The following is a 24,784-nucleotide window of genomic DNA, read 5'->3' as shown; positions in this document are numbered from 1 at the left end:
GAATATAGACATCAAAAATATAGATTTTAAGGTAAGTAATGTAATATCGAATGTTAAAAATATAGACATTTAAAATATTGAAGTATATAATATAGGTTAATAAAATTATCGAAATTTTGATAATATTGCATGTTTTATAGTGTTTTTTATGTGATTATATGTGTTAAAAGTGTCTATTTATGTTATAAATAATTTTAATTAATGACATTTTAATTTTTAAATTTTTGCGTAATTTAATTCTGTAGCGGGTTGTGGGTTTATAGGGGAATAGGGTGGGAAGTAATTTAATTATAATTAATTAAATATGTAAATTTATTTCTTGTTATTCATTTTTAATTATTTGTTAATTAATTTATATTTGGTAATTAATTAACTTTTAATTGGCAATTAATTTTAATTAATTAGTTAATTGCTAATTATGTTAATTTTACTAATTTAGTTTCTGTAGCGGGTTATGGGTTTATAGGGGAAAAGGGTGGGAAGTAATTTAATTATAATTAATTAAATATGTGAATTTATTTATTGTTATTCATTTTTAATTATTTGTTAATTAATTTATATTTGGTATTTAATTAACTTTTAATTGGCAATTATTTTAAATTAATTGAATAATTGCTAATTAGGTTAATTTTACTAATTTATTTTCTGTAGTGGGTTGTGGGTTTATAGGGGAATAGGATGGGAAGTAATTTATTCATAATTAATTAAATAAAACAATTTATTAAATTGTATTTAATTTGAATTTATTGTAAATTAATTTTAATTGTTAAATTATTAATTTTTAATTAGTAATTAATTTGTATTAATAGTTAAACAATTGTAATAATTAATTTTATGTTGTAATTTTAATGGATTAATTATTATATTATATTAAATTCGTAATTAGTTTTAATTAATTTTTGATAGATATGAATTAATATTTATTGAAATAATATATGAAGTATTTCATTTCACTACTGTTGCACTCTCTGGAGTGAGAAGAAGAAGAATTCTTTATTGCTCAGTTAATTAAAACCATTGCAATCAGCATATTTACATGCAGGTGAACTTAAAATAAAACTTTTGTTTAGTAAAATGTTACTATCAGACATTTCAGTTAAATAAACTTTAAAATGTTCTAAGAACTTACTTGAGCAAAAAAAAAAAACATAAATAAAGTATATGTTAGAGGGCGATTAGGCTTTCGATTATCTAAATGCTTAGTCATTATGTGAACAGGAAGAAAATGAAAGAATAGAAGGCAAGCTCTCAGGCTCCCTGCGGCCTTTACAGATTCTTTGGAGTTCGTAATCTGTCCATGGTGATTGTGGCTTGAGTTTGTGGTAGAGGCTTGCTAGGGCAGTAGTCGGAGTTAAGTGTTATGTGGGTTAGTGTCTTCCGGGCTCTCCCTTCTATCGTTCTGCTTCTTACCAGCTTTTTCCAGGAATTTCACCAGATGACTTGCTAGTTGGATGTTTTTTCCATCGAAGCATGCTTTGATTGCCTGCCGGCATGTCCTTATTCCCAGTTTCTTTAGGGTTGGCTTTAGATGTTGTCGGCGCTCCTTGTCCATACCTTTGCAGATGCATATTAAGTGAAGGATGTCCTCTTTTGTGTTCCCACATAATCGGCAACTTGATGGCGTTTTCCCTACTGTTGCACTCTCTGGAGTGGGAATAGTAATTTTTACCTCTACGCTATCCAACGCTTTCCCTACTGTTGCACTCACTGGAGTGGGAATAGTAATTTTTACCCCTACGCTATCCAACGCTTTCCCTACTGTTGCACCCACTGGAGTGGGAATAGTATTTTTTACCCCTACGCTATCCAACGCTTTCCCTACTGTTGCACTTTTTGGAGTGGGAATAGTAATTTTAACCCCTACGCTATCCAACGCTTTCCCTACTGTTGCACTCTTTGGAGTGGGAATAGTAATTTAAACCCCTACGCTATCCAACGTTTTCCCTACTGTTGCACCCACTGGAGTGGGAATAGTAATTTTTACCCCTACGCTATCCAACACTTTCCCTACTGTTGCACTGACTGGAGTGGGAATAGTAATGTTTACCCCTACGCTATCCAACACTTTCCCTACTGTTGCACCCACTGGATTGGGAATAGTAATTTTTACCCCTACGCTATCCAACGCTTTCCCCACTGTTGCACCCACTGGAGTGGGAATAGTAATTTTTACAACTACGCTATCCAACGCTTTCCCCACTGTTGCACCCACTGGAGTGGGAATAGTAATTTTTACCACTACGCTATCCAACGCTTTCCCTACTGTTGCACTCTTTGGAGTGGGAATAGTAATTTTTACCACTACGCTATCCAACGCTTTCCCTACTGTTGCACTCTTTGGAGTGGGAATAGTAATTTTAACCTCTGCGCTATCCAACGCTTTCCCTACTGTTGCACCCACTGGAGTGGGAATAGTAATTTTTACCTCTACGCTATCCAACGCTTTCTCTACTGTTGCACTCTTTGGAGTGGGAATAGTAATTTAAACCCCTACGCTATCCAACGCTTTCCCTACTGTTGCACCCACTGGAGTGGGAATAGTATTTGTTACCCCTACGCTATCCAACGCTTTCCCTACTGTTGCACTTTTTGGAGTGGGAATAGTAATTTTAACCCCTACGCTATCCAACGCTTTCCCTACTGTTGCACTCTTTGGAGTGGGAATAGTAATTTAAACCCCTACGCTATCCAACGTTTTCCCTACTGTTGCACCCACTGGAGTGGGAATAGTAATTTTTACCCCTACGCTATCCAACACTTTCCCTACTGTTGCACTGACTGGAGTGGGAATAGTAATTTTTACCCCTACGCTATCCAACACTTTCCCTACTGTTGCACCCACTGGAGTGGTAATAGTAATTTTTACCCCTACGCTATCCAACGCTTTCCCCACTGTTGCACCCACTGGAGTGGGAATAGTAATTTTTACCACTACGCTATCCAACGCTTTCCCCACTGTTGCACCCACTGGAGTGGGAATAGTAATTTTTACCACTACGCTATCCAACGCTTTCCCTACTGTTGCACTCTTTGGAGTGGGAATAGTAATTTTAACCTCTGCGCTATCCAACGCTTTCCCTACTGTTGCACCCACTGGAGTGGGAATAGTAATTTTTACCTCTACGCTATCCAACGCTTTCCCTACTGTTGCACTCTTTGGAGTGGGAATAGTAATTTAAACCCCTACGCTATCCAACGCTTTCCCTACTGTTGCACCCACTGGAGTGGGAATAGTATTTTTTACCCCTACGCTATCCAACGCTTTCCCTACTGTTGCACTTTTTGGAGTGGGAATAGTAATTTTAACCTCTACGCTATCCAACGCTTTCCCTACTGTTGCACTCTTTGGAGTGGGAATAGTAATTTAAACCCCTACGCTAGCCAACGTTTTCCCTACTGTTGCACCCACTGGAGTGGGAATAGTAATTTTTACCCCTACGCTATCCAACACTTTCCCTACTGTTGCACTGACTGGAGTGGGAATAGTAATTTTTACCCCTACGCTATCCAACACTTTCCCTACTGTTGCACCCACTGGAGTGGGAATAGTAATTTTTACCCCTACGCTATCCAACGCTTTCCCTACTGTTGCACCCACTGGAGTGGGAATAGTAATTTTTACCACTACGCTATCCAACGCTTTCCCCACTGTTGCACCCACTGGAGTGGGATTAGTAATTTTTACCACTACGCTATCCAACGCTTTCCCTACTGTTGCACTCTTTGGAGTGGGAATAGTAATTTTAACCTCTGCGCTATCCAATGCTTTCCCTACTGTTGCACCCACTGGAGTGGGAATAGTAATTTTTACCTCTACGCTATCCAACGCTTTCCCTACTGTTGCACTCTTTGGAGTGGGAATAGTAATTTAAACCCCTACGCTATCCAACGCTTTCCCTACTGTTGCACCCACTGGAGTGGGAATAGTATTTTTTACCCCTACGCTATCCAACGCTTTCCCTACTGTTGCACTTTTTGGAGTGGGAATAGTAATTTTAACCCCTACGCTATCCAACGCTTTCCCTACTGTTGCACTCTTTGGAGTGGGAATAGTAATTTAAACCCCTAAGCTATCCAACGTTTTCCCTACTGTTGCACCCACTGGAGTGGGAATAGTAATTTTTACCCCTACGCTATCCAACACTTTCCCTACTGTTGCACTGACTGGAGTGGGAATAGTAATTTTTACCCCTACGCTATCCAACGCTTTCCCCACTGTTGCACCCACTGGAGTGGGAATAGTAATTTTTACCCCTACGCTATCCAACGCTTTCCCTACTGTTGCACTCACTGGAGTGGGAATAGTAATTTTTACCACTACGCTATCCAACGCTTTCCCCACTGTTGCACCCACTGGAGTGGGAATAGTAATTTTTACAACTACGCTATCCAACGCTTTCCCCACTGTTGCACCCACTGGAGTGGGAATAGTAATTTTTACCACTACGCTATCCAACGCTTTCCCTACTGTTGCACTCTTTGGAGTGGGAATAGTAATTTTAACCTCTGCGCTATCCAACGCTTTCCCTACTGTTGCACCCACTGGAGTGGGAATAGTAATTTTTACCTCTACGCTATCCAACGCTTTCCCTACTGTTGCACTCTTTGGAGTGGGAATAGTAATTTAAACCCCTACGCTATCCAACGATTTCCCTACTGTTGCACCCACTGGAGTGGGAATAGTATTTTTTACCCCTACGCTATCCAACGCTTTCCCTACTGTTGCACTTTTTGGAGTGGGAATAGTAATTTTAACCCCTACGCTATCCAACGCTTTCCCTACTGTTGCACTCTTTGGAGTGGGAATAGTAATTTAAACCCCTACGCTATCCAACGTTTTCCCTACTGTTGCACCCACTGGAGTGGGAATAGTAATTTTTACCCCTACGCTATCCAACACTTTCCCTACTGTTGCACTGACTGGAGTGGGAATAGTTATTTTTACCCCTACGCTATCCAACACTTTCCCTACTGTTGCACCCACTGGAGTGGGAATAGTAATTTTTACCCCTACGCTATCCAACGCTTTCCCCACTGTTGCACCCACTGGAGTGGGAATAGTAATTTTTACCACTACGCTATCCAACGCTTTCCCCACTGTTGCACCCACTGGAGTGGGAATAGTAATTTTTACCACTACGCTATCCAACGCTTTCCCTACTGTTGCACTCTTTGGAGTGGGAATAGTAATTTTAACCTCTGCGCTATCCAACGCTTTCCCTACTGTTGCACCCACTGGAGTGGGAATAGTAATTTTTACCTCTACGCTATCCAACGCTTTCCCTACTGTTGCACTCTTTGGAGTGGGAATAGTAATTTAAACCCCTACGCTATCCAACGCTTTCCCTACTGTTGCACCCACTGGAGTGGGAATAGTATTTTTTACCCCTACGCTATCCAACGCTTTCCCTACTGTTGCACTTTTTGGAGTGGGAATAGTAATTTTAACCCCTACGCTATCCAACGCTATCCCTACTGTTGCACTCTTTGGAGTGGGAATAGTAATTTAAACCCCTACGCTAGCCAACGTTTTCCCTACTGTTGCACCCACTGGAGTGGGAATAGTAATTTTTACCCCTACGCTATCCAACACTTTCCCTACTGTTGCACTGACTGGAGTGGGAATAGTAATGTTTACCCCCTACGCTATCCAACACTTTCCCTACTGTTGCACCCACTGGAGTGGGAATAGTAATTTTTACCCCTACGCTATCCAACGCTTTCCCCACTGTTGCACCCACTGGAGTGGGAATAGTAATTTTTACCACTACGCTATCCAACGCTTTCCCCACTGTTGCACCCACTGGAGTGGGAATAGTAATTTTTACCACTACGCTATCCAACGCTTTCCCTACTGTTGCACTCTTTGGAGTGGGAATAGTAATTTTAACCTCTGCGCTATCCAACGCTTTCCCTACTGTTGCACCCACTGGAGTGGGAATAGTAATTTTTACCTCTACGCTATCCAACGCTTTCCCTACTGTTGCACTCTTTGGAGTGGGAATAGTAATTTAAACCCCTACGCTATCCAACGCTTTCCCTACTGTTGCACCCACTGGAGTGGGAATAGTATTTTTTACCCCTACGCTATCCAACGCTTTCCCTACTGTTGCACTTTGTTGAGTGGGAATAGTAATTTTAACCCCTACGCTATCCAACGCTTTCCCTACTGTTGCACTCTTTGGAGTGGGAATAGTAATTTAAACCCCTACGCTATCCAACGTTTTCCCTACAGTTGCACCCACTGGAGTGGGAATAGTAATTTTTACCCCTACGCTATCCATCACTTTCCCTACTGTTGCACTGACTGGAGTGGGAATAGTAATTTTTACCCCTACGCTATCCAACGCTTTCCCCACTGTTGCACCCACTGGAGTGGGAATAGTAATTTTTACCCCTACGCTATCCAACGCTTTCCCTACTGTTGCACTCACTGGAGTGGGAATAGTAATTTTTACCACTACGCTATCCAACGCTTTCCCCACTGTTGCACCCACTGGAGTGGGAATAGTAATTTTTACCTCTACGCTATCCAACGCTTTCCCTACTGTTGCACTCTTTGGAGTGGGAATAGTAATTTTAACCTCTGCGCTATCCAACGCTTTCCCTACTGTTGCACCCACTGGAGTGGGAATAGTAATTTTTACCTCTACGCTATCCAACGCTTTCCCTACTGTTGCACTCTTTGGAGTGGGAATAGTAATTTAAACCCCTACGCTATCCAACGCTTTCCCTACAGTTGCACTCTGTGGAGTGGGAATAGTATTTTTTACACTTCTGCTATCGTACGGTAATAATATAGGATATTATTTAATTATATTATGTTAATATATATATTTATTTTAACAAATATGATTGTAAACATTTTTTTATAACTTTCATTAATTATTTAATTATTGTAAGTTAATTTAAGTATTTTAAGTATATTTTAGTAATTAATTTTTAATTTTAATTTAATTTAACACTGTTTTCAATAAAGTCGATAAAACTATATTTTTGTAAACGATATTTTGTACTCGATATTTTTGTACTTACCTGTTTGTAGATACAAACTCGATATTTTGTCAGTCGATATTTTTTCCTCGATATTTTTGTAAGTCAATATTCTGTCAGTCGATATTATCTCAGTGATCCCTCAACAACATCGGAATCCAAGAGAAGGCACTGGAGTGGATCATCTCGTTCCTCACCGGAAGAACCCTGAGAGTCCGCCTCCCCCCGTTCAGATCCGAGGCCACCGAAGTCATCTGGGGCGTACCACAAGGATCATCACTCAGCCCCACCCTCTTCAATGTCTACATGAGCCCCCTCGCAGCCATCGCACGCCAACACAACCTCAGCATCTTCTCCTACGCCGACGACACCTAGCTGATCCTCTCCCTCACAAACGACCCCGCCACCGCCAGAAACAGCCTACACGAAGGGATGAAAGACGTCGCAGAGTGGATGAAGAACAGCCGCCTGAAACTGAACTCAGACAAGACGGAAGTCCTCATCCTGGGATCATCGCACTCCGCCTGGGACGACTCCTGGTGGCCCCCCGCCCTGGGCACCGCTCCCAAGCCAACGGACCACGCACGCAACCTGGTCTTCATCATGGACTCCTCCCTCTCGATGACCAGACAAGTCAACGCCGTCTCGTCGTCGTGCTTCAACACCCTGCGTATGCTCCGAAAGATCTTCCGTTGGATCCCCACCGAAACCAGGAAGACGGTCACCCAGGGACTCGTCACCAGCCGACTGGACTACGGAAACACCCTCTACACCGGAACCACAGCCAAACTTCAGAAAAGACTCCAACGCATCCAGATCGCCTCCGCACGACTCATCCTGGGCATCCCCCGACACAGCCACATCTCCGTACACTTGAGAGACCTGCACTGGCTCCCCGTCAGCAAGAGGATAACGTTCAGACTCCTCACCCACGCACACAAGACTCTCCACAACCTGGGCTCAGGTACCTCAACAACCGCCTGACATTCTACACTCCCACCCGCCAGCTACGATCCACCAGCCTCGCCCTCGCCGCCGTTCCACGCATCCGCAGAACCACCACCGGAGGAAGATCCTTCTACCTGGCAGCTAACACATGTAACTCCCTCCCCATCCACCTCCGGCTGACCCAGGACCATCTATCCTTCAAGAAGCAACCCAAGACCTGGCTCTTCGAGCAGTAGCAGACCCCTCCCCCCAGCGCCTTGAGACCCCTCCGGGTGAGTAGCGCGCTATACAAATGCTATGATTGATTGATAGACAGGAGAATGCAACCAGCCCCGGTAGACCTAATGGAGCAGTTCAGAACCTATTGACTGGCTGCTCGAGTAGCAACGTTTTATCCCCCATAAATAGCAATCTCCTGGCAGCTAATCAAGACATCCTGAGTCTGCCGCCTGCTGCGCGTCCCTACGTTCTGGTCTTGGCAGGGGTACCAACATTAAAAAAGGACCAGCATGAGTCATGGGCTCAACTGCGCAATAAATGTGTAGATTGGTTGTCTAGGCATAAGAGGTTCCAAGTATCTGATTTGAAGGATATCATCATGGTATGCAGAGTTGGGTGGGTTGGCGCATCCATAAAAAACATCGAAGGGGACTGCATCATAATTAATTTTTGCAGGCCAGCCTTGGTAAGATACTTACTGAGGCTGTGTGAGTTTGCATTATTTAGCACTAACATATGCTCACTACCTCTTGGTTATTTTTAAAAGCCAAACCAAGGGCCTAGTAGTTATAGTGGGCATCTTGTACCAGTACAAACAACCCCTTAGAGGTGATGGGTTAAAGAAACCTTATTGAAAGCTATCCTAGTGGTAGGTATGGAGAGCAGCCTTCAGGCTAAGTCTTGAAGGAATGTAAAGCAGCTTGTTTTACCAGTCTATAATCTCATGAATGACCAAATAAAAGGAGAACCACACCAGGTATATATATATATATATATAAAATATATGTATTTATTCTAAACACACTCTACTAGTCTCTTTTTTGAGGCTAGAGGTCAAAGCACATAAGTTACACTTAATAGCACACAGTAAATTAGCACAATATACGTTGAGCCCTAGGGGCATACCAAACCATATAATAAGATAGTGGTATAAGAACCACGACTTGACTAGACACAAGGCCTAGAGCCTGTAAAAGTGCTTGGGCCACAAGGAACCACACAAGCTAGTGACACAGGGGACCCATGGGGCACGCATGCAGTGTGAGAACACAGCCGCGAATCGGCGTTAACTTCAATGGGGAAAGTCGCGGTTGGAAATTTAAAGAAAAGCGATATTTAGTAGAGGACTTTGAGCAAACCCCTTTAGACTTAAAGGGTTCTAGGGCCAACACCCATGGGAGCACTGGAGTACTGGAGTTACCTTACCCAGGGAAGCCGGGTGCCTAGGTAACTTTTGGTGTCAGGAATCATTGTTGATTTCAGTGGCGATCTGCTGCAAAGTGCTGCTGCCGTAAAAGTGGAAAGTGTCCAGTGTGATCCAAGCCTCGATCAAAGATGAGAAGAACCTGAAAGCAGAGGGTACAGAGTCTGGGTCACTAGCCAGTGATCAGGGGCACAATAGTCGAATGTTCACCGATGTTGGGTGATTTCAGATGAAGGAGGTGAAGCTTGACTCTTCAGCCACGAGGACCAGGAGGCATTGATAATGACCAGAATCTGGAATCGAGCTGTTCCATGAAGGATGTCGAGTGTTACGGTGTCGGTGCCTGGATTGGACCCAACAAGCCTTGGCAACAGCAACCAATGCAGGAAGTGAAGAAATGCTTTGGTGTGGACCAGCAAGGTTCGAGGGGCTCACAATGTGGTGGAGAGTCAGGGCACATCTGGAGCAATCAGGAAAGACCAAGGGAAATCAAAGTTGCCTTTGTAAGGACCCATCAGTCGACGGACCAGGGATCGCGAAGGAGCCTCAAGCAGGAATGCAAGAAGCAAGCTCATGGAACACTCGTGAAGTGTAGGCCCACAATCTTTGGTACAAAAGGTGCTTGGGGTGTGGGCTACGAGTAACCCAAAGCACAGCTTCAAGAAACATCGAAAAGCTGATGCACTTGCAAATGTACATGGTATCCAGGAGTTCCGGTTCCATGTCACTTGTGAGGGCTGCGGGTCTCAGCTTTGCTGGGGACTCGGATCTGCATCTGAGAAGTCTGGAAATCCTCTTCCTGGGCTACAGGTACTTCGGAGTCCGTTGGGAGCTTCTGAGATGCAGACCGTCAATTGCTTTGTTGTTGTCTGCCAAGCAGGGGAGACACTCCTTGACCCCAAGGGAGATTTCTTCCATTCTCTAGTCTTGAGTAGAGCATTGAAGTTCCAGGATTCAGTTGCAGAGTTTCGTCCAGGGATATCTATATTCCTGTTGCCAGGGGTTCCTTACTTATACCTAAGAAAGGGGTTGGACTAACTCTGGGGACCCACCTATGGGAGGGTCTGGGAAGAGCGGTGGCTACACCCATTTTCTTTGTCCAGTTTTGCTCCAGAGCAGGGGCTGGTAGCCCCAGCAGCCGGTTTGAACTGGGCTATGCACAGGGACACCAAATGTGCCCCCAGTGCAGACTTCAAAGTACTCTTGTAGTGCACCCACCCAGCCCCAATCCACCAAGAGCCTGTGACAGGAAACCCATTGTCCAGGCCTCGCTTGAAGGAGTTTAAGTCAGCAGCAGGAGGCCAGACTCGTGTCTGTGGCTGCAGCATCCATTTTGTGATGCCATGTCTCTTTTCAACTGTTACCGAGCAGACTGGTGTGTACACGTCTCTCCCTCTAGAAGGGTGGAATTCTACCCCCGTCGCCAGGGGGGGTAGAATTCCATAGTGTTTGACATCAAACACAACATGCTTTGTGCAGCCATTCCAAAGTTAGCATTTACCGCGAGGTTATAATGCACTTAAGAGTATATGGTCTGGCTGCATCACAGGACAGCCTCAGATGATAGGTTCTCAAGGCTGCAGAGGGGCCCAGCTCATGCATGGGCACCCTCTCACATGAAACCAAGCACCCTGCCTTCAGGCTTGATAAGGCCTGACATAGGGGTGACTGCTAGGTTTCTATCTGCAGTGATTTAAGGTAGAAATAGGTAACCTATATCTTAGCAATGGGTGCATGCACCACCCTACCCAGGCTGCAGTAGCAGTACTGTGGTGTCATTTTGGAAGGTTTCCCAGGAGTGGCATAATACATGCTGCAGCCCCTGGTAGGCCTCTGAGGTACCTATGCCCTTAGTACCCGGTGTACCAAATACTAGGGACTCAGAAGGTTACCCCAGGAACAAAACTGGAGTGTACCTAAAGTACTTGCAATCAATTTAGAGAGGCTGGGGTCCCGGATAGCAGGGACCCAGACAGACTAAAATCAGAAAACAGTGAAACATCAGTAAAATGTGGGGGTAACCATAGTAAGCAGATCCTACTCTCCTACACACTTCCTTGCCACTCACCAAATTATTGCTCTACAAGAAACATGGGAGTCTACTGACCATTTTTATTTGGACGGTTTTATATAATTCTGTAAACTTGCTACACCGTCAAACATTGGTAGAGTCAAGGGGGTATTCTTTTAATGTTTAGTCTCAAGCTTTCTTATAACGCCAAGTTGATTGATTCTTGTTCGCCCCATGTGCTAATTGTAGAATTGTCAGTAAAGAGTTGATCAACTCTACTAGTGGTTACTTTTTATAATTCTTTCACCAGAACCCAAGAGACCGAGCATCTAATGGCATTAGATGGCTTCTTGGCAAGTTATGATGATAGAACAGAAGCCTATTATGATATACTAATTCTTGGAGATTTTAATACCCGTATTTGACCCATTAATTGTTTAGCAATGCTGAAGGAGGAAGACGACCTGCAGGGGCAAAATCACTTTGAACATTCTCCATCTGGTACCTTCTTAGAAGGCCTCCTATCAGCTCATAACCTGAATTGCTTAGAACAATCAGATAGATCCGCTTCTGTATCTTCCTATGTTGGTCATGGCTGTCAAAGTATAATTACCATATTTTGGTAACCTCCCCATTGATAGTGGCTGTAGGAACTCTAAGTGTCACCCAGAATTGCTTTAGTGACCACAATCATTTGATATTGGATCGTCACCTTCATGCTGTCTTCAAGGGAAGGATCACGAGTCAAGTTACCAACATAAACATTAATCCTAAAGACCAAGCACGCAGAGTGAGGTGGTAAAGCATCACCCCCAGAAGCTTTATTGATAACCTGTTTACTATTTGTGCATCGGAGTTTAAGGTGAGTATAGATCAGGAATCTCATGCCAGATCCATTAATTGCGAAACAGGTTGCCTCTACTCTATCTACCACCACTAGAGTAAGGTGTCCAAAACTAAAAAGGTGGTTTGATGATACCTGCATGGCTACCTACGAGGATCTCATGCAGGCTCTCAAGCAAAAACTGAGGGAGGCATTATTAGTCAAAAACAACAGGAAGGCCTACACACTTGCAGTTCAGAGCAGGAAAAAACAGTTAAGGGAGATGGCCTGGGAGGAGCTTAGCCAAGCCAGTGTGCTGGCCAACAGCTCTATATTTTGGTCTGTTGTTAACAGTCCTCTCCTTTGACGAGACACAAAATTCCAGCAGTGATTGTTTAGTTCCCGCAGAGAAATGGATCCAGCACTTTGGCAAAGTGCTGGAGTGATATCAACCTAGGGGAATCCTTGGGACAAACCGGATCAGTAGGTTCCCCTCTTATTTTTAATATGGACGAGATCCATAAAGCCATCATTTCAACCCCAGGGGGAAAAGCACCCAGCCCTAATGGAGTACTGGCTGATCTTTATAAGGCAGACCCAAAAGTCTTGGCTAAGATCTTAACACACGTCTTTAATGCAGCTTGTGTGTCTGGTTTTACCTTATCATGGGCAAAGGCGGTCATCATCCCCATTTTTAAAAAGAGCGCAAGGGATGGCCCGGCATGTTACAGGCCCATCTCGCTCCTTGATTCTGCTGCCAAATCATGGGAAAAGTAGTTCATGGACTCTTTGGATTAAATTACTAATTTTAAAAAATCGCATGCCATGACCATGGGGTCAAGGGGGCGGCAAAGGCCAAATTCTACTGTAAGGAGGTCGTCTTAACAAAAGTGTCCACCTTCCCATACCTAGGGGTACTTTTCGATGACCAATGCTCATGGTGCGATCAACGCGCACATAAAAAGAACGTCTTAGCCAGAGCATGGGGGCTACATTAGATTTTGCAAAAAGAACAGGGTCGAAGCCGTTCCCTGCACTCTTGAAGGTTTACAACGTGAAGTTTATTCCTATGCCCATCTATGGCAGCAACATTTGGAGTTATAAAGATGTGAAAGAAATCCAAGAGACCGAGAATAATTTAATGCGCAAACTTCTTCAGTCCCAGTTCTCCACCCCAATTTTTATTTTACAACATGAACTGGGAGTGGGTTTTATTTCAGACCTGATTGTGGCTGCGCCGCTCCTACATTGGTTGAGAATTTGCGCTCAACCAACCCCAAATCTAAATTAACTCATTATCCAAGATTGTCTAGCCCTAGAGAAGGCTTTAAACATTCCCTGGTTTAAATATATTAAGGATCAGAATGAGAATCTTGGCTGCCCAGATCTGTTTTTGCCCCCCACTCCTTTAGGCAAGTCCACTATTAGAGCTTTTAAACAGCAGTTTTTGGACAGACGACAAAGCCTAAAGGAGGAGAAAGAATTAATCAAACCCTCAGTGAGAAGATTTGTCACACTGAGACTGGGCCAACAGATGCAACCATATTTATCATATGTAAACAAAGTGTACCATCTCTTTGTTCTCACGAGATTCCGATTGAATAGAGTTCCCTGGTTACTGGTGATGCGGGGTTCTGCTCATACAAAGAACTGTGCACAGAGACCCAGGACCTCAGTGAATTGTGGTGGACCAAAAAACTCATCTCAGTACCTAGAACCCCTAAATGACTAGCATCAGTGTCTCATTAACTCTTCGTCCTATAGCAAATCTACCAAGGATTAGAAAACCCAGAACATGCGACTTAGGATACTCTCAGGAATGGTGGGAATCAAGAACATTCTTTCATTATATTCTCATACCAGTTCACAACGTGAGTAAATAGAGACACAGAAACGTTTAAAATGTTTATTTCAACAACATGCTCTAAGATGCAGTATTTTTGCTAACATAAGCAGGCATATGATTAATAATAATACAATCAGCATTGTTACAATTCCATAACACACAAAATGAGAAATCATATTATAATGCTAGTGGAAACAGGACCTATAATGCCTAGGGTACCAACCCCCCTAGCTAGGAGCTATGTTTTATAATAATAAAAGGTCTCTTAGGCTTGACTGTGGAACCCCATACCTCCAAGATCAGCAGAAGTGAATCACATCAGGATCAGCAGCTCTTTCTCTCTGGAAAAGGATTTTATCCAAGTGCTCTAATCAAGCATGAAGTGCAATATTAAAGAGACTACAATTTCAGTCAGCTGCAGCTGTGTGCATGTTGTGTCTAGAGCGTGGGCTGATCAGCCTGAATAACAGCTTACATTGTTTTTTAACCTTGGAGGCTTCTACACCCACTGTACAGACAGGGATCGCGGTGTAAGTCTTGGGATGTCGAAAACAAGGTTTTCTCATGTAACGAAAAGTCAAGCAGTCTAACCTACAATAACAGATATATGCAGTGCCGTGTGCAATAGCTGTAAAGTGGCAAAATGGCGTTTAAACAACTAATAAGATTAAGCTAACATAGCAATGTATGCATGCAAAGCCCTGCCTTCACTACACCCTCCCTTGATTGGAACACGGACAATAAGGGAGGCAATTTAGAAACGCAGAGTTCAAGTTCGAGTGAGACAGAATCAAGTTTAAAAATTCACAAAAACATAATATTTGTGAGTAATAAGTTCAGAATAGTAAACCAAATTGAAAAATCTAAAAGGGGCGTTTGTTACCCAACCATGAAAGGGAAAAGAATTGTTTGTGCATAAGCCACAATGAAGATGGACAGACGCCAAATAAATCCAACAGCGTGTATGCACAGTACGTTGCAACTGTCTCCAAGAGGAAGTCATTGTTATCATCCCAAAAAATGTCAGCCATCCACTCCAATAACGTGAAGGAACGTACATGTTCTTCGACAGCCGGAGCCTCTAGCACAATCAGAGGACAACTCGGGTGTTCTTCGAAATGACTGCATGCCAGAAATTCATGGGCTGCAGCCCATATGTCCAATTGCCTAGGACTCCATGTGCAGCTGCATAGGCCATTATTCCGATACCAGAACAATCTAACTCATGAGCAACTAAGGGACTTATCCGTGGATCATAATCCGGTTTAGGAGACACCGTATTGCAGAGACACAAATCCAGAGCCCATTCAAAACAGCAATCCAGGCAATGGAAAACAGGTTGCAAGCGTGTAAATTAGGAGAACCGAAAGGACAATCCATAAGCTACACTCAAAGGGGCACATGCTTCAATGGAAATTGCATTCGCAAATGCTGCAAATCGCAAAATTCGGCAGTTTGCGAATGCAATTCCAATTTTTGGGATGCATTATCATTTTTGTAATTTTCACAATTTAAGAAATCGCACAATTGCTATTTCTTAAATTGCGATTGCATTTAAGGAATCTCAAATTGAGATTCCTTAAATGCAATGCATCAAACGTAAAAAATTTGCGAATTCGCAAATAAGGGGAGCAAATTACCATGAAGTTGACATGGTAATTTGCGAAAACTTTGAAAAATGCACTAAAGTGCATTTCTCAAAGTTCCATTTTACAAACACACATGCCCTTGGGGCATGTGTGTGTGCAAAATGTACTTATAGGCAGATTTCAGGGGTGCAACAGGGTGTCCTTTGGATATCCCTGCACCCTTGAAATTGCATTCTCAATTTGCAAATTTCTAATGGTGAATCGCAATTTAAGAATGTCTTCCCATTCATTCCTATGGGCCTCTAGGCCCATAGGAATGGACGGGGAGGTATTCCTTAATTGTGAATCTCAATTAGAGAATCGCAATTAAGGAATTTTAAGAAATCACAATTTTTTTAGCGATTTCCTGATGCATTGCAGTTTGCAATTCCTTAATTGCCATTCCTTATTTTTCGCAATTAAGGAATCGCAAAATGAAATATTGATGCATGTGCCCCCTAGTTTCTAAAGGTAGCGTTCCCTAGTATTTAAGCATCCAGTTACGATGCTGGAGCAGGCGGGGCACGTTGTCTTGTGACACAGGCTGTACAACCATTTTGGAGCAGGCAAATTAAAAGCAGCACACCAGCAGCCGGGTCGAGAATAAATGGTAAGCAGACAAAGAGGCCGGAAAACATAGAATGAGAAAACGCTGGTATCACCCCAAATATAGTTTGGAATTAAGTAACAAGGCCAGAGCTCACTACTTAAAAAAAATGAGCCAAGCCCGAAGTTGAATAAAGTGTTAATCAAAGAGACAAAATGCAGTGGGAGATCAGTATTTAAAAGCGCATGCACCTCAGTGCGGCTGTTTGCCACGTGAAGGGAGAATGTTTCACACAATGAAGTAAGGGCAACTTATTTTTGTGACAATAGAGCCCTTATTCGACTCATCTTGTTAAACTCTGCTTTCAAGGTTGGAATGGAAGGCCAGATGGGTACATCAAGCTTCCCATGCAGAGGGGGAAACAGCACATTCTTACAGCAGACTACACGTTGGGAGACAGTTACAATCAACGGAATCCCTGCCAGGATATCACAGCAATCCTCATTATTTAAAAGTAAATAGCTACAGTTTGCAAGCAACGTGAAAGTCGAAGAAATAGCTGGGACAGGGCTACCTTTTAAAATGCAGGCTAAATTAGGTGCCATTGTGTTACAAAAGCCGTGTAATTGCACGTTTTTGCAAACCAGTGAGTTATCAGGTGTAGAAGTGCAGTCTTCGCCCTTTAAATAAACTTTTTTACCCTCCCTCAGGCACCTATAGGTAAATGGTAAAAATCAAACTTCATGAAGATACGCGCTACCTAATGGTTCATATCTGCCTATGGCATAATTTTTCATGCATGAACTGAATTTAAAAAGGGGAAAAGGAAGCGTTATCAACCCATGAATGAGCCATACAGCTGAATTACTGTCGGCCAGAGAAAAAGGTAAAGGTTCCAATTTTTTAATATGCAAAAGGGAATACGCAGCATCCTTCACTGACATAAATTGCTGTTTTTCAGTCAAATTAAATAGCAAAAATAAAGAGGATGTGTTCATGTAGTACCAGGAAACTTTACCAGCTTTTAACTCTTTTTTGTGCTGCCAATTCCGCCATGGTATGAGGGGGGCAAGGCTGGGCGTGGCACTCAGGTACCGAGAACATCTCCCGGCCGTCATAAATAATGTCTGCTCATGACGGCCGGGAGCTGTCCGAACTCCGCCCACCAATTAAATCACCCGCAGAGGCGGGGAATTAACTGCGCGTGGGCAGATTAGCAACGGTCGGCCGGCTCCCGGCCGTCATGAGCACACGTCTACTGTGACTCATGACACCGGGAGCCGTCATGAGCATCGATGAGGTTAAGGTTTTTAAAGTCCAATCAAACTGCATAATAGAACACAATTGTACAAATTGGTACAAAACAGAAACTTCATCTTGAACAATATCAACAACAGATGAAACAATATTGTCTAATGAATGAATTCTGGAAGAAAGAGTATTAATGCTATTATCAACCACTGCAAGCACTTTTCATAAATTCGCTTGATCTATAGCACTAAATCTAGAAGCAGCTTCAATTTGAGACAGTTTCCTAACTTCATTGTAAATAGCATATACCCATCTTTTTGATCTGCCTCCCACAGGGACTTTAACAAAGTCATTCAAATCAACAACGTCATACAATTTGGATACATGTAGTTTAACTGACACTAAGGTGGAATGTTTAAGCCAGTTCTGACATAATTTCCTACAGAATAGGTAGTAACAGAATGGGTGGTTTCAAAATGGGGATCCAACCCAACCAGTGTATAGCCAGGGGCCAGACCCAGAAAACGATGTTGGCATGAATCTGCACTTTTTTGCCATAACAACCAGCCCTCGGGATCTAAGCTGGAACTACTAAAGGAGGAATTTGCTATCAGGGACTGCAAATAATCAATGGACCTGTAAGTGGGATTGTGCCATCTAGTGTATTCTCCCAAATTAGGAATGGAAAGAGCATTTAATTTTTTAGAAGTGGCCAATCCAAAGCAAGTAGTTTTTGAAATAGTCGAGTTTGAAAACAACATATCGTTCGGGATGAGACATGCACAATGCAAATCTTCAGTGCCATGTACTTGCCAACTTTTAGAACTCCAAACAGATTTCGAATACAATAGTTTAGTGTTGGTGAGTCTAATTTTGGAAGAGGACTCAGCAGTTATCTTAAAATAAAATGCGTCAGGATTTGATTGATTAAAATAAGTAAAATAAGTAAACTTTTTCAAAAGGGTTTTCAAACTGCCCTCAATTGGTGCTGGACAATGTTCCCATTGTATATAATTAACCACATTTCTAAACGTGTTAGCTTTATGCAGAAAATGATTTCCTTAGTGCTGGTAGCATAATAAGTCTGCATAATTAGCCGAATCTAAGTACAAGTCAAAGGCAGCATAATATTTCAAATAAAAAAAAGAGCATCCACGGCTTGGACATCCCAATCATCAGAGCGTATGTTCTGTTTTACAACATCCCTCATTGTAACACAAATTACATAGGGGACATTAATAACCTCTGTGGGACCATGTATCTGGAATTTGACAGCATCACAAACAATCCCATCTTACACAGTCCAGGCTGTGATGTTAACAAAAGTCTGGTGTCTTTTCATTATCTGTGATGAGGAGTGGGGTGCCAAAGTTCCATCAATTAACCGAATTGTAGATCTTTCTTTAACATAATGTCCATTTACTAGACAAGAAAATACAACTACGAATCCAACTGACATGAACAAAAAAAATGAAAAAAGCACCAGCCAAATGTAAGTCCAAAAATTTTTTTTTAAACCAAACAGCAAAAATAGAAACTTTTGATGGGGACTTAGAAGTTGTAGAGTCAATGTCAAATGAAAAACGTGACTGATTTACAGTATATGTGAGTAAACCAGGCAACAACACATCTGTGGGGTACGTATACTCAGTATCATCAAGGGGATCACCAGCCGGTGGATTCAATAAAGGATTAGTAACTGTAGTCAACTCGATGGCAACGTCAGGCCTGTTAGCACTCGCCTGAGCCAAAACTGAATTTCTCAGCATTGCTGGACAAGAGACCGATGGAGTCATTCTGAGAAGAATCATCCCCTCGCTGTAATTTGATATTGTCAATGGTGATGTGCCTGTTTTCCTTGTGACCAGGAAGTGGAGGTAAAATGACTGTTCTTGTACTGTCACGTCAAGCACAGGAACTGGTGCACAATATGAGGGGCCGAACTCCTTCTTGTTCTCCACCTTCTCACGGACCAGGCCACCGACTCGGGGTAGCCAGCCAACTACCGGAATCTGAAGAGCAGCATCAGATGTGGAGGGCAAATGTTCCTTTGCAAGACTGTCTCTGGTCTTTTGTAGTTTCTATAATACAGTAGAATGATCATCAACGTCAAAGGGTGTGGCAGACGCCGCCATATCTAGACCCTCAAGGTCCGGAATAAACATTTTCATGACAAAGAGCATTTTGTATTGGGTCCGCCCACCCAGAGACCTTCTAGGGAGATTATTAAGTGCATGTTGAATGCTATACAGATGGGCCAGCCAGTTTCTGCCATTACCTCAAACCCTAGCTGTCAAGGATTGCTTTGAGTCTTGGTTCATCCGCTCCACAACTGAATTGCCCTCAGGCCTGTATGGAGATGAAAGTTTGATCTGGACCCCCAATGATCCCATGGCATCCTTGTACGTCTTAGAGGCGAACGCTGGTCCCTGGTCCGAATGAAGGGTACCACATGCAAAAATTACTACAAAGACACGCAAATCCCTGATGACAGTTCGGGCATCAGCACTCCTTTGCAGCGAGAGCCAAAGAAAGCGTGTGTACGAACCACTGCAGCTAAGATGTACTTATACGCAGTATCTGAGGAGAAAGGACCGCAGTGATCTAAATAAACACACCCAAGTGGTTTATTAGAAATGTACAAATGTGTCTGGGGTGTGCACGCATCAGTTGAAGGCCTAATCTGCTGGCAAATGTCACAATGAAGAACATAGTCACGCGTTTGTACAATCCACGCCACCAGTAACGCTGTTGCAAGAGAGATACAGTAGCTAAAATGCTGGCATGTGCCCAGGCCATGCCCTAGTGAGCTGCTGTTATCAAGGTCTGTCTGCGGTCCGCGTTGGGAATCAATCTGTCACCAACATCATTAATTCTCACATAGGGAACTTTATCAGGACTTAAATGATAAAAGTATTTATAAGGGAAACCTCTAGGGTAATCATCTCCCTTCTCTTTTGCGACAATAGCTGCCAAGATGGCATCATCTGTGTAACTTTTGCTACTACATATGTCGCAACTGCTGTCTTGGTTGCTTCATCAGCAAGACTGTTGCCAACAGTGTGTACCCCTACGCGCTGATGACAAAGAGTATGAATTACTAACACAAGAGGCAGGCATTCTTTAAGTTCTGTGTTTCAAACCCATAACATTCTGTGTTTGATCGTGCTGCCTTTGGAATCATGATGCTCATTCTAAGACAAAAATACGTTTTCATTGTAAGACAGTAGTAAGAGTCACTTACAACAAGAGTAGTCACACAAGGGTCAGCGTACTCCAATGCAAGCACCAGAGTGCTGCAGCCCTCTAATGTCTGTGTATGCACGACATCGGACTTGAACTCTCCCTTCACCATAGCACCAACCGCTATTGCGCAAGCTGCAGAATAAGCATGCTTTGACCTCGTCGCCGGTTGCGCTGAACCGTCAGTGTAAATGGTACAATGGAAATCATCAAGGGGGCGCAAGGACAAAGGAGCCGGATGAGCAAATTCATACTGCAAGTACTCCTGAGTTTGCAAAGAGGAATCAAAGACAAACGTGACACCCGGAGACGTCAAGGATGTTGCCCATTGTGTCCAACGATGATGCAAAGCTTTTGAATTTGTTACAATGGCTTTCGACACTGCCCCCAGGGCAGGATACGGTGTAACTACCAACATGCGTTTCCCCTGCAACAGCGCTCTCTCTTTTAGAATCGCCATCTGCACTGCAGTTAAACTTTCTCAACAGTGGAAAATCGCATTTCAGCTAAAGTGTACAAGTGTGACTTGTAAGCTATAGGGACTGTGTCACCCTCATTAAAAGTCAGGTACGTGAAACCCACTGCACCAGTCACAATTCTTATTACCAGGTTGGTGTGGTTGTCATGAGTCAGTAAGTAGTTAGATTCAAGAAGATCAGACTGCCAAGATTGCAATATTGTAGAATGTTCAGGTAGCCAGAAAGATTTGGTGAAAGTAGGTTGTACCAAGACATAAAGCAGCTTGATACGCTGGACATAATCAGGAATGTAAGTACGCCCGAAGTTCAAAAAACCCAGTAAAGATTGTAGTTTTTTCAGAGTTGTAGAAGTGCGCAACTGTGTGCATTTCTCCAAGAAGTGAGGTGCTAAACCTCGACTTTCATTGTTTTTTTTTGTTTTTTTTTTAAAAACCTTTATTATGCAGTAAGGAATATACAAATACGGGCCTACAACCAGTCAGGCCGGCGACAACACAGTATGAGAGGCCAATGACTCCGGAAGGATGTGCCCTGGAATCAGCCAACAATATAGAAGCAATCACTTCAGTCTGGAAAGGTTAAGTACGGCCATCGAGCAGGATCAAAGAAGGTTAATTTTATAATAAGGAGTATAGCAGGATCAATTGCAGTTTATGGATATCCGAGTTCCCATAGCGGGCCACGAAGCAAACAGCAAAACATAAGGGCATCAATATGGATAATCATCAGCAACAGTTTACATCAATCAGGATATGGACGCCATATATCAGAGCAGTACCCACCGTGGCTCGTCTCTTGTCTACCTATCACCTAGTTACATGTTTTAGACAGAACAGAGGAACCGGAATAGCAACAGTGAATATAATCATCCCCTATACTAACCTAAAGAAGAAAAAGAGGGGAGAAGGGAGGGAGGAAAGGGGAGAAGTAATAGAAGCAAAGAAGGAGAGAACGCCGCGCCGATGCAAGCGCCCCACAGCAATAAGCACGCAAAGAAAGTAAGGATATCGCCAGCAAGGTGGGCATGTGAGTCGTAATAGCAATGTGGCAAAACCGTAAGAAGGAGAACAACACACCTCCAGTTCCCACCCTCAATCGTACCATGGGAGACAAGCACAGACGCGGCGCTCCAATAAAGGGATACAAAAGAGCCATAGAACTAAGGAAAAGAAAACAGAGAAGAAGCCCCAGCCCACCCACCCCACCCTGCACCCCTGCAGAAGGCTACGACCTACCCCCCCAGCAGCGTGCCTGTCGCCCTAAATCAGAACCCGAAATATAGAGAAGTCAAGGAGAGAGAGAGGAATAAAGAGGCAAAAAAAGGGGAAAGAAATCAAGAGGGGGGGGGAAGGAGACCATCAATCGAGTCGTTCGGCCCCAGCCCCCCGCCCACCCACACAATTATGCAGCATTTAAACGAGATCGACACAATCTCAGGTATCATAAACTCTCAAAGGGATCGCCCATATTATCATGATTGGGGGTCTGCCTCATCACAATCCGTTCACCGGTAGTACTCAGGGTTCAGTTTGGATCACCCCTGGCCTTTCCTAGTCATCAATACCACACATGATATAGCAGTGGGAAGCAAACATTTCAAGATGGAGAGGCCACTCGATCGGAACAAAACAAGGCAAGGGTGTAGACCAGGGGGCCCCGGCAACCAGCAACAAAACAAGAATCTTTCTCTGCAGTCCGGAACTCTCAACAATGACACCAAGAGCAGCAAAAAACAGGAGTTCAGTCTCGCCGTATAAGAAAGCAGAGGCTCCCCCGCAGTACAACAGCACGACCTCACCAAAGTAGATCGGAGCAGCAGTCCACAACGCTCCTCGAACACTCAAGCAGGATAGGGCCCCAACATGGAGCCCACGCCCTCGCACTCCACACTCACAACTGCCAGGAGATTCGGGGCCGCAGGCTTGCAGGCTTGTCGATGCACAGCGGTAGCACTCCTCGCAGCGATCGAGGGGGACGGAGCAGCGCCACCACGAAGTCGAGCCGCGTCCATGAAGAACGGTCCATCAAAGATGGCGGCGGACCGTATACCTTTCACAGGGGCACCGGGGGCCAAGGCCGCATGCAGAGACTGCAGGGCGTCAAGGACATCACCAATCGTGGTCTCACGCTCACATGACCAGGCCCCCGCGCACTCCAGCCACACAAGTCCGCCGCCCTGAGGAAATCCATGTCCCAGGGCGTCGGCCGCCATTTTGCGGGTTCAGCCGCGTCACCACCCTCCGCAACTCTCGGAGCGGGCTCTTAAGCGAGGACACCCCTGGAGTTCACGCAGGCCCCAAGAATGGCAGTCTTGGTGCAGAAAGATGCGCCACCAAATTCGGGGGGTCAGCCTGCGCCAACACCCGCGGGCATCACAAGCCGACTCCGGGCGCAGGGCTTCAAGATGGCCGGACGAGGCAGAACGGGGGCGTCCTCCTGCACGGTCTCCCCCCATCCACGGCACGCCACGCCCTACCACGGGGCCTCCCGGCCGCTGGACCGGGCCCGGTCAGTATCCACCGGAACAATCACACGACGGCCTCTCACAGTCGGCCCTCTCTCCCGCCGGGGGGCGCCGCCGACACCGCCACCCCGGCCGATCCACACAGGCAAGGCTCCGGTCTCCACACCTCGAAGGCCCCGGACCAAGCAGGAGCACAGCTTCGGATCCACAGCACGCAGGAGCCCGCAGGTCAGACGGTGAGTACGAGCGTTGCTTCACGTTTCCGTTTCTTCCCGAGTGTGTCGTCTCGGGGCAGGATATTTGTCAGGATTTGCGTGTTAGGCAGGAAGGCTGACGGAGCCGAGCTACAGAGCAGCCATTGCGGTCACGAGCTTGGCACCTCCCCCTCGACTTTCATTGTTGAGCTCATAGCCCAGGAATGACACTGTGTACTCTGCAATGTGTGATTTTGCAAAGTTAAATTTGTAACCGAAGTCCGGCAAACATGCAAATGATGAGGTCAACGCGATGATGTGGCATAGACCGTAATGGAATCTCATGTCTGGGAGAAAGCTTGTCCCATCCACATTGAGTACAAAGCAGGCGCAAGAACCTTAGACCACTCTCTGCAAAATTCAGCGCCCGCTCTTTCGGCAGAGCATGCGCTAAACTAGGGAGGATGTCCTTTTTCCCCCATAGGAGCGGCCAGAACGAAGGGTGGGGGCCAGTCTGCCTCTGCTAACAATATGTCATAGGTAGAAGTTAGTTTTTCCTCAAAAATCCCTTTTATTTTTCGTTGTATGTCACCTTCAACTAAAAGGACTATTTCATAGAGTCTGTCAGGGGGAGCCACTCTAGTGTCAGCTGTCTCAACAGCAACGAATGTGTCAGTCGCTGTCGCCTTCTGATATTGATGCAATGCTTCCCGTACTACTGTAATTTCTGCCGCGCTGTCTAGCAGCGTCAGCGCCCATGTCAGGTTCCTAACCTGTGTTCTCACTATCCGTGGCATACCTCACTGTTAAAGCAGCAACTTTCTTCTTCTGAAACTGGGGTCTTTGATGTGGAAAGTCGTCTTGCTTGCCTTTACCTTCCATCTTGCGAGGCTGCTCGCGGCTTTGCTGGGCACCCCCACCTCTACCGTGGTCT

Source organism: Lissotriton helveticus, chromosome 5_1 (genome assembly GCF_964261635.1).
Source record: "Lissotriton helveticus chromosome 5_1, aLisHel1.1, whole genome shotgun sequence".
Classification (NCBI taxonomy): domain Eukaryota; kingdom Metazoa; phylum Chordata; class Amphibia; order Caudata; family Salamandridae; genus Lissotriton; species Lissotriton helveticus.
The sequence above is the reverse complement of the archived record's forward strand: the minus strand, read 5'-3'. Positions refer to the sequence as shown.